Raw genomic sequence first — 11253 nt, forward strand, 5'->3', positions numbered from 1 at the left:
TGAACGGTTTCAGAATTTAGACCAATTACCTGTGTAATCCAGTCATCTATTTCCAGGGATGTCGGCTGAACAGGACGGGATTCTTTGTCAAAAGCAAATACCAGAGTATTCTTCCTCAGGTTTGTAGCCATGGTTAATCCAGCGAAGCAATTTCGGTTAAACAACCGAAATTCCAAGTAGCAGCAGCAAGACCAGAAAGAGCGATCAGATGACAAGGAACAGGAACGGACACGGAGATTAACGGACGGACGGCACTCGGTGAAGCACAAGTACAGCGATGTAAACACTGAAGTGCAGCGCAACAGTTAACAGTGGCCACTCGCGAGCGCGGCTGAAACGGAACTGTTACGCGGGAACTACAACTGTTTTAGACTATGCTTCGAAGAAGAACACTAACGAGTCGGAATGAAAGATGGAGACATAGAGAGACCCAATTTTTACGTAGACAAAGTAATAAAAAGAATATAAACACTGATAAGGATAATCCCATTGTTGTTTTTAAACATACATTTAAATATGCACTGAACATAATTTCAAATAATTTTGAGAGTTATAATTGCGGTTTGATGAATTTTCATTCCAGATTTAGTAATGCAAATCATTTAGAATCTGATGTTCCTTTACGTGATACAACGGCATTCACATTGCGTCGACATTAGTTATTTTTCAACGCACTGCGTCAAGGACTCACTTCAAATGGACGAACAATTAAAGAGAAATAAAAGAATTATTTCAAGAAGACTCACAGCTACAATGCTGCATTTGCTATGGGGTATTTCTGATACTGAAGTTTCAGAGTTTTGCGTGGAGTGTGTCACTTCGAGAAAGACGACATTTTTGATCACAGATCAGGTCCAGTACTCAGTTGGTCGAATTTCGACCTCAGGCGACACTCGTTGAAATAAAACCACATTATCAGTGAATGCAAGATATACTTTCAGTAAATAAGCCTCACTGCTTATTATAATGTGATTATAATCGTGGGTCTCGGGAATATAGCTTCAATTGTCGACATTTACAGCAACGGTTTTCTGTATCGATACTATGTGTGGAAACTATGATCCGTTGATCATATCATTAATGCGCTCAAAGTAGTGACCCGCGGTGTCCAAGCAAATAATTTAAAATTTTCGCTGCGGACAGGATTCGAACCTGTGCGGGTAGAACCCATTGGATTTCAAGTCCAACTCCTTAACCGCTCGGACACCGCAGCTGCGGTGTGTGACGGCGCCTTGTGAGCCACCACACGTGTATAGTGCGCTAGTGTTAAGGGAGACGGGAGGGAACGGTCGCGTGGCTTTAGGCAATATCGATCGCATTAAACGCGATACGTTAAGACATATGTTGGTGTCAACGGTTTATTAATGCTTTTTTGACGTCACTGGAGGAATCTAAGGAGAAAATAGCGGCCAGAAAGAAGGTCGATAAATATTCCGATGTCCCCCCGCAACTTCTCTCTTTCCATTCAAACGACATTTTTCACCTTTTCTTCGTATTGTTTCTTCTTCTGTCCCATCACTCCTTCATGCCTGCATAGATTCTACAAGAAGGTCATAGCATCCATTTTTATCTACGTACTTCTTGCACGCAGATATGCTCACGTAGTCATACATTACACATATTTCACGCTTTTCATACTTTTACAGTACAGGTCGTTTTCTGAAATTTTTACATGTCACCTAATCTCATGTCTCCCTCCCCCCACCCCCTCTATAGGTGGTAGGATTATCTTGCTCTCACAGAATTTTTATAGAAATAATGTCATCTATATATCAAATGTAGCTGAATTTTCTTCAGGTGTTCCTGAGTATGGCTTTCACGTCAGCGTTTTTCACGCTCATCTTCACCCATAGGGGTGTCTTATTGTCACACTATTTTTTTTCCAGACAAGTAATATAGATTACTTTTTTCTGAGGTCGTTTCAGCTGCTAAAGTTAAAAACGCTTGTACAAGAGTAATGTAATCCGGAAGATTATTTCAAATTGTTCTTTTATTTCTCTTATTTTGTACTGAAATTGTCCCAAATCACTTCAGGCAAATGCGAGATGCCTTGGTGGTAAAAACAATGGATATTTATTCGGGAAAGCCCGAATTGTTTTCCCCCTTCGACCATCCATATTTAGGTTCCCCGCAGTTTCTCGAAACTGCTGAAATGCCAGGATGGTTCCTTTGGCATAACATGACCGATACTCTTCAGTAACCTTCACCAATATTAAAACCTCAGCTTTTTTTGTTTTTCTTCATGAGAATTGTGAATTTATATTGATTCGCTAAATACAGAGAATATAGAATTCTGTTCTTCTACACATAAATAACTTATGTTTAGAACTCTTTATCTGGTTATTTTGTTTCTGAAATACCAAAACATTTAAGGAATTTCCTGGCTGATATATGATGCAAAACTTCTGCCGTCACCGGAAGATCACTTCTTATTGAATCTGAAAATACAGTAGATAGTGCACCAGTGTTGATGTTCCAACACGTACACTAGCGCATTATTACGGTCTTCTGTGTTAGAGTTCACATTCTGTGCTATCAGGTGCAAACATTGTAATTTCGTTACGTTATGGTTATGGGAAGATGTTTAACTTTTGTAGTGACACTTATCATTTCGTTTCTACTGTTTTAGGGGTGCCTTCATTGCAGTCACGAAGAGTAATATTAGTTCGTACTGTAGGACATACAAGTCTCTTTTTTCAGAAATACTCTTGTTGATGTTGCCAGTTTTCATTTTAGTTACATTCTTTTTATTTCAAACATCATCAGTTATTTTGCTGCACAAGTAATAAAATGATTGCATAATGTATACGTGTGGTGTCTGTACTGTCCGAATGTACCTCACATGCATCTTTAAGCTTGACTGCTATGATATCCTCAGCGCAGATGCACAATAAGCACTGAACCTCTTACAGGAATACAGGAAACGATGCGAAATTTTCAACTTTCGCTACTGAATTATTTCAGTGCCGAATTGCAACTGACGTCGGTACCTCCCTCGAAAAATGCAACTGTTACTTTTAGCGTGTAATACCTAATATTACGGCACAACTTTCCTCGATAGGTCGATAGGACAGATCCTCAGGGATCAATGAGTGCAAGGGACAGTATATTTCATAATGGAGAGAAGTGTGAAAAATGAAGTGTGCCCATGGGGGGGGGGGGGGGGGGGAGGGGGGGATGTGGAGGGAGGGTGATGGATGGAAGGAACTGACGAGAGACACAAAGGACTGATGTTCCCATGGATGTAGACTAGAGTCTTTGGTGTGGAGACCAGGACGATATAGTTTAAACCGTTCCTCATTCCTTGGGATGGTGCTGCTCTGTTTACCCTTTAATAGTATTAATAGCGATATCAGTAGAGATGCTGCTTTCGAAATACATACAACGATACGAAAATTCTGACTGATCTATATCTTTATTTTATTTCGTGAATCATAGTCGAAGCGCTTTTAGGAGCGTCAATCTTTCACCACTAATCAACATCCTTTTACTTCCTCCAATGAACGTCTCGTGTAAAATCCATGAAATCGTGGTTATACAGATGTTATTCCACCTGCACACTGAACAACCAGTTAAAGGAACCAAGGAGACATTTGGAGAGAGAATTAAAGTTCACGGAGAAGAAATTAAAACTGTGAGTTTCGTGAAAGAACTTGTAGTTCTTTCAGCGACTGCAAAGGACTTTGAATATCAGTTGAATAGACAATGTACTGAAAAAAGGCTGTACGATGAATATCAACAACTGAAAACAATGATAATGGAGGGTAGTCGAATTAAATCAGGTGATTCTGTGGGAATTAGATAACGGAGTGCCAAAGCAAGGTTGGCACCTCGCACCGAAACCACAGAAGAGTATAGTCGCTACACGCCAAACCTGCGTATAAGAAACGCCAGTGTAGAGACACTTTATAACTCTCCCACTCCGACCGAGACGAAGTGTTGCATTGGTAAAGGAAAATTATCTGACAATGACGATTTGTAGACTCATACGTCGCTGCCGCTATAAGAGGATCGCAATTTCACGCGATTGCGTGAATATTAATACGGGTGAGCTAACTCTATTCACTCTTAACCATTGCACTTCGTAGTGAAGTAACAGCTGCAGGCTCTGAAAAGGTTTGCTACCGTTAGTAGCGATCTGCATGAGATGTAGAAAATGGTAGATAATTTTTCTTTGGCAAACTGTTATGAAATGTTCAAATGTGTGTGAATTCCTAAGGGACCGAACTGCTGAGGTCATCGGTCACTAGACTTACGCACTACTTAAACTAACTTATGCTAAGAACAAGAAACACACCGATGCCCGAGGGAGGACTCGAACCTCCGGCGGGAGGGGCCGCGCAATCCGTGACATGGCGGCTCAAACCTCGTGGCCATTTCGCACGGCAAACTGTTCTACCGGAAAGCGTTAAACGTACTTACAGAAACTGGAAGCTCCGATTTCTCGGCTGTGAAAATGATGATTATTACTCTTAAAATAAACACACGTACACCATTTCCAGTTAATGCAATTATTATTAAACAAAAATTATACATTTTTACATAAGCAGTGGCCAAGGCAGGAGAGAGCTGAAGCAGAAGAAAAAAAAACAGTGTACAGAAACATGTGATGAACAACCTACAAAAATTGAAAGATAGCATATTGTTGATTTTTGTCGCAAATACTGATGTATACATTAAGTTTAACTTCTCAGGCCAAGCGTTTAAAAGATCATTCAATTGCAGATTCCTAATAGTATTTATAATACAAAATATACACAACTTTAAGAATCATGTGACATACATAGGAAAAGAAACCGATTTATCGTTACAGCCTCCTATAGCTTCCCTACGCCACTGCAACAGATAATCTACCTTCGGCTGAGAAGAGAAACAATCAGACCAGTTCGCAGTTAACGATAAGGACGACAGCATCATCTCAGATAGGCTACCAGTGCTTTAAATGTCTTAGGCGGAAATTAATGTGAACATTATGTCAGTTATTCTTCAAATGAAAAGTCTTGTAAATTTGTCTGTATCAAGTGAAACTTCAATATTCAGAGACAGTTGTAAATACTAGGAACCTTTCTGTGGAAATGGATAGTACAAAGTTAAATAAATCTTCGTATCTATATAGTAATAAAGTGAACTAATATTTTATATGTTATAGTTCCTCCCGGATCAAACCAAAGAACCCACTGCCGTGCGGGCGAGCGTAATTTCGTGTGGTGCAACATCCGGTGCAGTTGGTAGGAGGTGTGATTAGTCTTTCACAGGACAGAGTAGCGCAGCGAGCTGGCTCAAACCAGTCCTCGAACTGAAGTCCCAACATCATTTACGATACTGCAGTGCCTGTGTCGTTAAGACGAACAATACAATATTCCTTCGGACATGCTTGGCACTGTACTATTAAATTTATCCGTCGATACCAGGCAGCGACTTTCAATTCCAAAATTGCGTATCGTGTGTGCAAGTGCAGGTTGTGACGCAGGAACGACAGCATATGGAAGTTTGTGTATGGCCGTGGTGTCGTGCAGGATAGCCAAAGCGCATAAGGCGATCGCTCGTGTTAAACGGGAAATCCGGCTTCGTGTCCCGGTCGAGTACAATTTTTCAGTGTCGTCGTTTCCTTATACAACAATATTTATAACCAACGAATAATCCGCGAACGGAATAGAAATGTGTTGAATACCATTCTGGTACACAGTGTAGACCCTTGATAAAATCTTCTTACTTAATCAGCCGAGTGGTGGCGTCGTCTTGTGGAAACGTTTCAATGAGTTTCGTACCAATCATCTTCACTTCAACTGAAGATGAGGGGTACGAAACTCATTGAAACGTTTCCACAAGACGACGCCACCACTCAGCTGATCATACGAGAAGATTTCATCGCAGGAACGCGCTGAGAAAGTCTACAACCACATAAATGTGCTCCCTCCCCCACACATTCAGGTTACAAATGTATATCTATGATCCCGTTGACATTAGGGTCATTCGGGATGCAATATCTCCACATCGGAACGAGTAAGACTGGAGAATTCAGTCGGTGAATGTTTACAGATCTCCCAGTGTTTACACAGTAACTTATGACTCAGCCCGCCTGGTTGGCCGTGCGGTCTAACACACGGCACTCCGGGCTGGAAGGAGCACCTGGTCCCCGGCACGAATTGTGTCACGTCCGGTGAACCGGCCAGCCTGTGGATGGTTTTTAGGTGGTTTTTCATCTGCCTCGGCGAATGCGGGCTGGTTCCCCTTATTCCGCCTCAGTTACACTATGTCGGCGATTGCTGCGCAAACAAGTTCTCCACGTACGCGTACACCACCATTACTCTACCACGCAAACATAGGGTTTACACTCGCCTGGTGTGAGACGTTCCCTGGGTGGTCCACCGGGGACCGAACCGCACAGTAACCCTGGGTTCGGTGTGGGGCGGTGGAGGGGTGAAGTGGACTGTGGTAGTCGTCGTGGGGTTGTGGACCACTGGGATTGTGGACGGAGCCTCTCCGTCGTTTCTAGGCCCCTGGTTAACATACAATGCAATACGACTTATGCGTGATGACTGGGTGTTGTATGATGATGTCCTTAGGTTAGTTAGGTTTAAGTAGTTCTAAGTTCTAGGGGACTGATGACCAAAGATGTTAAGTGCTCAGAGTCATTTGAACCAAGCCAATACAACTTACGGCTCCGCTTTTCTCATAGCGTTTGCACAGGAAGAGGAAGTGTTTTATGCTACCAACAGTTACGTCATCACACTGACAGTACGACGTATCCAGTAAGTCAATTTTTTGCAGCTAGGCCATGGAAGATCCGTAGTTGCGACGAGTTCTCACAATAAACCCTATTATTTTCCATGGCTTTAAGGATTTTGCAGGCGTTGGCTAAATTGGAATATTAGCCTTATTACTCCCCGAAAATGATTTCAGGGTCATGACCACTGCGCCACATGATTCGGGCTTCTACACTGGCGCCGGACTGTGAACCCTGTGTGTTGTCGACGTGACCCACCAAAACCCCGCGCCGGCAGACCGCAGCCGGGCACCATCCCGCTGTTATTTCTGGCCGCGGCTGCAGCGCCGCGCCGCGCCGCGCCGTGCGATCCCAGCGACGCCCATTCAATTACTGGCCGGCCGTGGCTATCTCTGGGCCCCAGACTGAGTCCGCGCATGCGCGTTCGTCCGCGTGCCGGATTGCGGAAGCGCGCGCCAGACACTTGCGGTCCGACTGTTGCGCAACTCGGCCGCATCACTTGCCTCGGGTGCCGTCCATTAGCGAAAGCTCGCTGGCACACACACACACACACACACACACACACACACACTGCGTCCGCAGGCCACTTGCTCGCAGATGCCCAGTGCCGATCGCTCTGCTACGTCCACGTACGCAGTCCGCATACAGATGAGCAGCCAATACCTTCCGCGTGTGTTGTTTGTGTGGGACGGCTGTTTTCGTACTGTAACGCCCTTTGGCTGCGCTCCGCTCGTTTGGAGATTGAAATGTCTGACTGCACGAATAACACTTTGATTTCGAGAGGTCGAAGAACCTAGGAGTGCTTTAACTCTGTCTGCACGCCACACGTGTTCGGCATACCAATTCCTCTCACGATTGACACGCAGCTATTCTGGAGATATTTATTTTAAAATTAGCTCCTGACTTGTCCTTAATAGGCGTACAAAAAAAAGATACGTAAATGATACAGCTTGGTCAAATTATAGAATTCGAGTGGTTGAAATCTCACAACATTAAATACGATGAACCAGCGCATCAACTAGCGCAACATGGAATTAGGAAGGGAAGAAACGTGGACGTAAAATTCCAATGATCACTCCTAAAAGTAAAATAACAAGCGATTCTCTCGCGGTAGAAAGAGTAGCACTCCGTCTTCAGGACACAACTGGCCCGTCGGGACCACCCGACCGCCGTGTCATCCTCAGATGAGGATGCGGATAGGAGGGACGTGTGGTAAGCACACCGCTCTCTTGGTCATTATGATTGTTTTCTGTGACCGGAGTTGCTGCTATTCGGTCGAGTAGCTCCTCAATTGGCATCACGAGGCTAAGTGCACCCCGAAAAATGGCAACAGCACATGGCGGCCCGTATGGTCACCCATCCAAGTGCCGGCCACGCCCGACAGCGCTTAACTTCGGTGATCTGACGGGAACCGGTGGATACACTGCGGTAAGGCCGTTGCGCGGTAGGAAGAATAAATAAAAAAGGGCGTTAGAAACTGTGCAAATTTACAGCCGTCCATACCAATTCAGCTGAGGTCTGTAAAAATCTTTAAAATCATGGAAAATAATAGCGTCTATTGTTAAAACGCGGTCCAATTGCGGTTTTTTTCCGGCCCAGTTGCACAAAATTGATTAATGGGCGCACCGTTCTGTCAGTGCGATGATGTAACAATTGGTGGCGTAAAACACATCCTCTTCCTGTGCTAGCGCTATGAGGAAAGCAGTCATAGCTTTTGAAGGAGCGATTTCATTACTGCTTGCCGCTTTGCGCTGTGCCAGTTCTTGGACATACAATCAGGAATGCATATGCCGTAGTCAGGTTTATAGCAACAGCGAACATAAATGTAAAAGAAAAGATGGACATTTAATTTGATGAAAGGTCTGAGATAAATGTCTTTGATGTACATAAGTGGTTAGCTGCGAATTAATATCTATTGATATAATTATATTTCTGCAATTATTTCAACCAGACGTCAAATTCAGGAATGTGTGCTGCTGTATTCACCATATACACTTCGTGTCAAACACATAAATGTTGCAGGAAGATAACCCTTTACCATCGAAAGTAGATGCTGTTGTGAAATGGCTTGTTTGTACGTAGCAACTATATTGCCTCGTCACAGGACCAAACAGGGTTAGACAACAGGTGTGGCAAAAAGATGGCAACACAGATTCGCAACAATTTACAACAATTTGTGAACAAAAACTTACATACTTAACGAAACGTGGTATAAAGATGGTACGAGGCAGTAGTTCAGCGTTCATTTGCGCTGATCCGACTTTAACTCTCTTTAACTCTGCTCTAATTCAGTATCCAGAAAACGATAATTTGGATCTTGTTGACACAACTGTTGTCACTGTCTTGGTGTCCCTTGAAGGACTGTAGAGACTTTCAGAGTGCAGCGATGCATCAGCTTATATACACATTTGGCGGAGAGGTGTCCACTTGGGAACTATTCCTGTGACATAAGACGGGAGCGGAAAACAGTCAGTGCCTCTTGCGCCTTCTTTTAAAACTAGTCTTAACTCAATAAAATTTTTTAACAAAAGTTTTGATCGAATAAATATTTTATTTAAACCGGTGACCTGTTTCGATCTGTTGTGCTCTGTTAGATCTCTCTGGGGCAGGCTGCTCAGCCACCCAATTTCCTGTCACCATCGTGGAGCACAAAATCTGAAGACGATATGTGTACAACAGGGGAAACCTGTTATCAGTTTAAATAAAATATTCATGCGAACAAGACTGTTTTTTAGCAAATTATATTTACGTACCTGAGATCTCTGTTTTCCTAGAACAATATTCCAGAAAATAGCCTAAACTCAGTTGCATCTGAGTATTAGGCTGCTCGGCGCTCTTCCATCTCTTCCATGTCTTCTGGAGAGCTCAATGTGTGAACTAAAACGTATGTATCAGGATGACTTGACTAACGATAGTTAAAAAGTATGAATACAAGAAGTCAGTTACTGTACATTCCAAATTTATGGAGGAATATTACTGTCAGAATGTCAACCTACTGACGAATTACGTAATAACGCTGAACACTACCAACTCGTCTAAAGGACGTTAAAACATAATCTTTCTTCTAAATATTACCAAATAATGAGATATCGTTGCAATCCATTACCGACAATATGACTTAACCATACAAAAGGAAGCAAGGGAATAAGAACATGAAGCAGAATCACCTATTGGAAGGGATGATGGAAATCGCCCACAAGTTATTTGCTCCTGTGAACGTGTAAGCGTTATGCATTTCTTGGAGTTACTCACGTCCGTCTAGAAAGTATTTACTGAGGTTAACGAAGGCGATGTTGGCCTGATGTACTCGACGTTGCCGTTTAGCTACACTGCCTAAAAGATCGTCCTGAGAAATACCAAATTAAGATCAGCCTGAAGATGCCTTAATAAGGTGAAACGCTTAGTTGATAAATAAAAACACTAAAATTGCAACCAAGACTGTTTTCAACTAATACTATTAACACTGATTTGCTGATTCATGCCGCAAATGGATTGGAAGAATTTTTAATTGTTGCACCTATATACTGTACGTTGTCAACAGTTCATGGCTTATTTGTCGTCTCGCTTAACTTGTGATGTTTGCCCTATTTTATGGTCAATAAAGTTTTCCATAATTTTTATAAAAGATTAATCCTATGTTGAGATATTAATCACCCATCAATAATTGACTACGATAATGATAGGGCCATCATTTCATTAAATTATTTCAGCATTCAAGTTTTCTTTAAGATTATGAGAAAAGTGATAAACGCCATTGCAGGCTAGCAACAACGGCCGCTGTCAGAGGGCAGAATCAATTTAGCAGACACATGGCCAGGTAGACAAATGGAAGGCTTACAAGTTAAAGTGACTGCTGTCAGGGTGCAAACTTATAGTCACCTGTAGCCTTTCAGATCAAACCACAAGACCAGTGTAGTTTTGAATGTCTCTGTGTCTGTCCTCCAAGATCGGTTCTACTCGCTACTCAGCTGGGTTAGAGCCATGTTGCTGCCAGAGCTGGAAGCTGTGTGTACTGAATTTCGCACCCAATGTATCCCTAAACAAGGTATAAATTTAATCGCGTACTCTTCCGTCTATACCTCAAACGCACAACAGGTACAATTTCGTTATTTGCTGTCCTTTCTGGGGTTGCAGTTTTAATGGCTGTCTGTGTACTTCGACTGTTGTAAATCAATGCTAGTGGTAACCGTAGTGAATATCTTAAATACGAGGACGTCAAGAAACGCAATACCTTCGAATTTTTTATGTGAAAACTTTCAAAGCTTTTTCAATAAAACAAATATTACTAACATTCTGTATCTTTATTCCTCATTTCTGCCTATGTGCAGCCATCTGCTCCTACAGGGCTCCGAATTGTAGCTTGTAAAATGGTGGTGTGTAACCTAATTATGTTGGTGGGTGAGAGGCAGCGTGCTGTAATCGAATTTCGAAGTCAAAGAGTTCGTCCACACATCGAGCACCCTCTCCTTCATAATGACAAGGCCAGACCACACACGAGGACTGCGACACTGCAACAGTCCAAAGCC

At 42.7% G+C, this 11253-nt stretch overlaps 1 non-coding gene and 1 pseudogene across 1 annotated transcript; both read right to left on the minus strand.

The window, feature by feature from the left end:
• Positions 1 to 1131: 1131 nt before the first annotated feature.
• Trnas-uga lies at positions 1132 to 1213 on the minus strand. The gene has a single exon. It is a non-coding gene; the product is annotated as a tRNA-Ser (tRNA).
• Positions 1214 to 8051: 6838 nt separating this feature from the next.
• On the minus strand, positions 8052 to 8169 carry LOC124796658 (annotated as a pseudogene).
• Between the last annotated feature and the right edge of the window lie 3084 nt (positions 8170 to 11253).

Source organism: Schistocerca piceifrons, chromosome 4 (assembly GCF_021461385.2).
Source record: "Schistocerca piceifrons isolate TAMUIC-IGC-003096 chromosome 4, iqSchPice1.1, whole genome shotgun sequence".
Classification (NCBI taxonomy): domain Eukaryota; kingdom Metazoa; phylum Arthropoda; class Insecta; order Orthoptera; family Acrididae; genus Schistocerca; species Schistocerca piceifrons.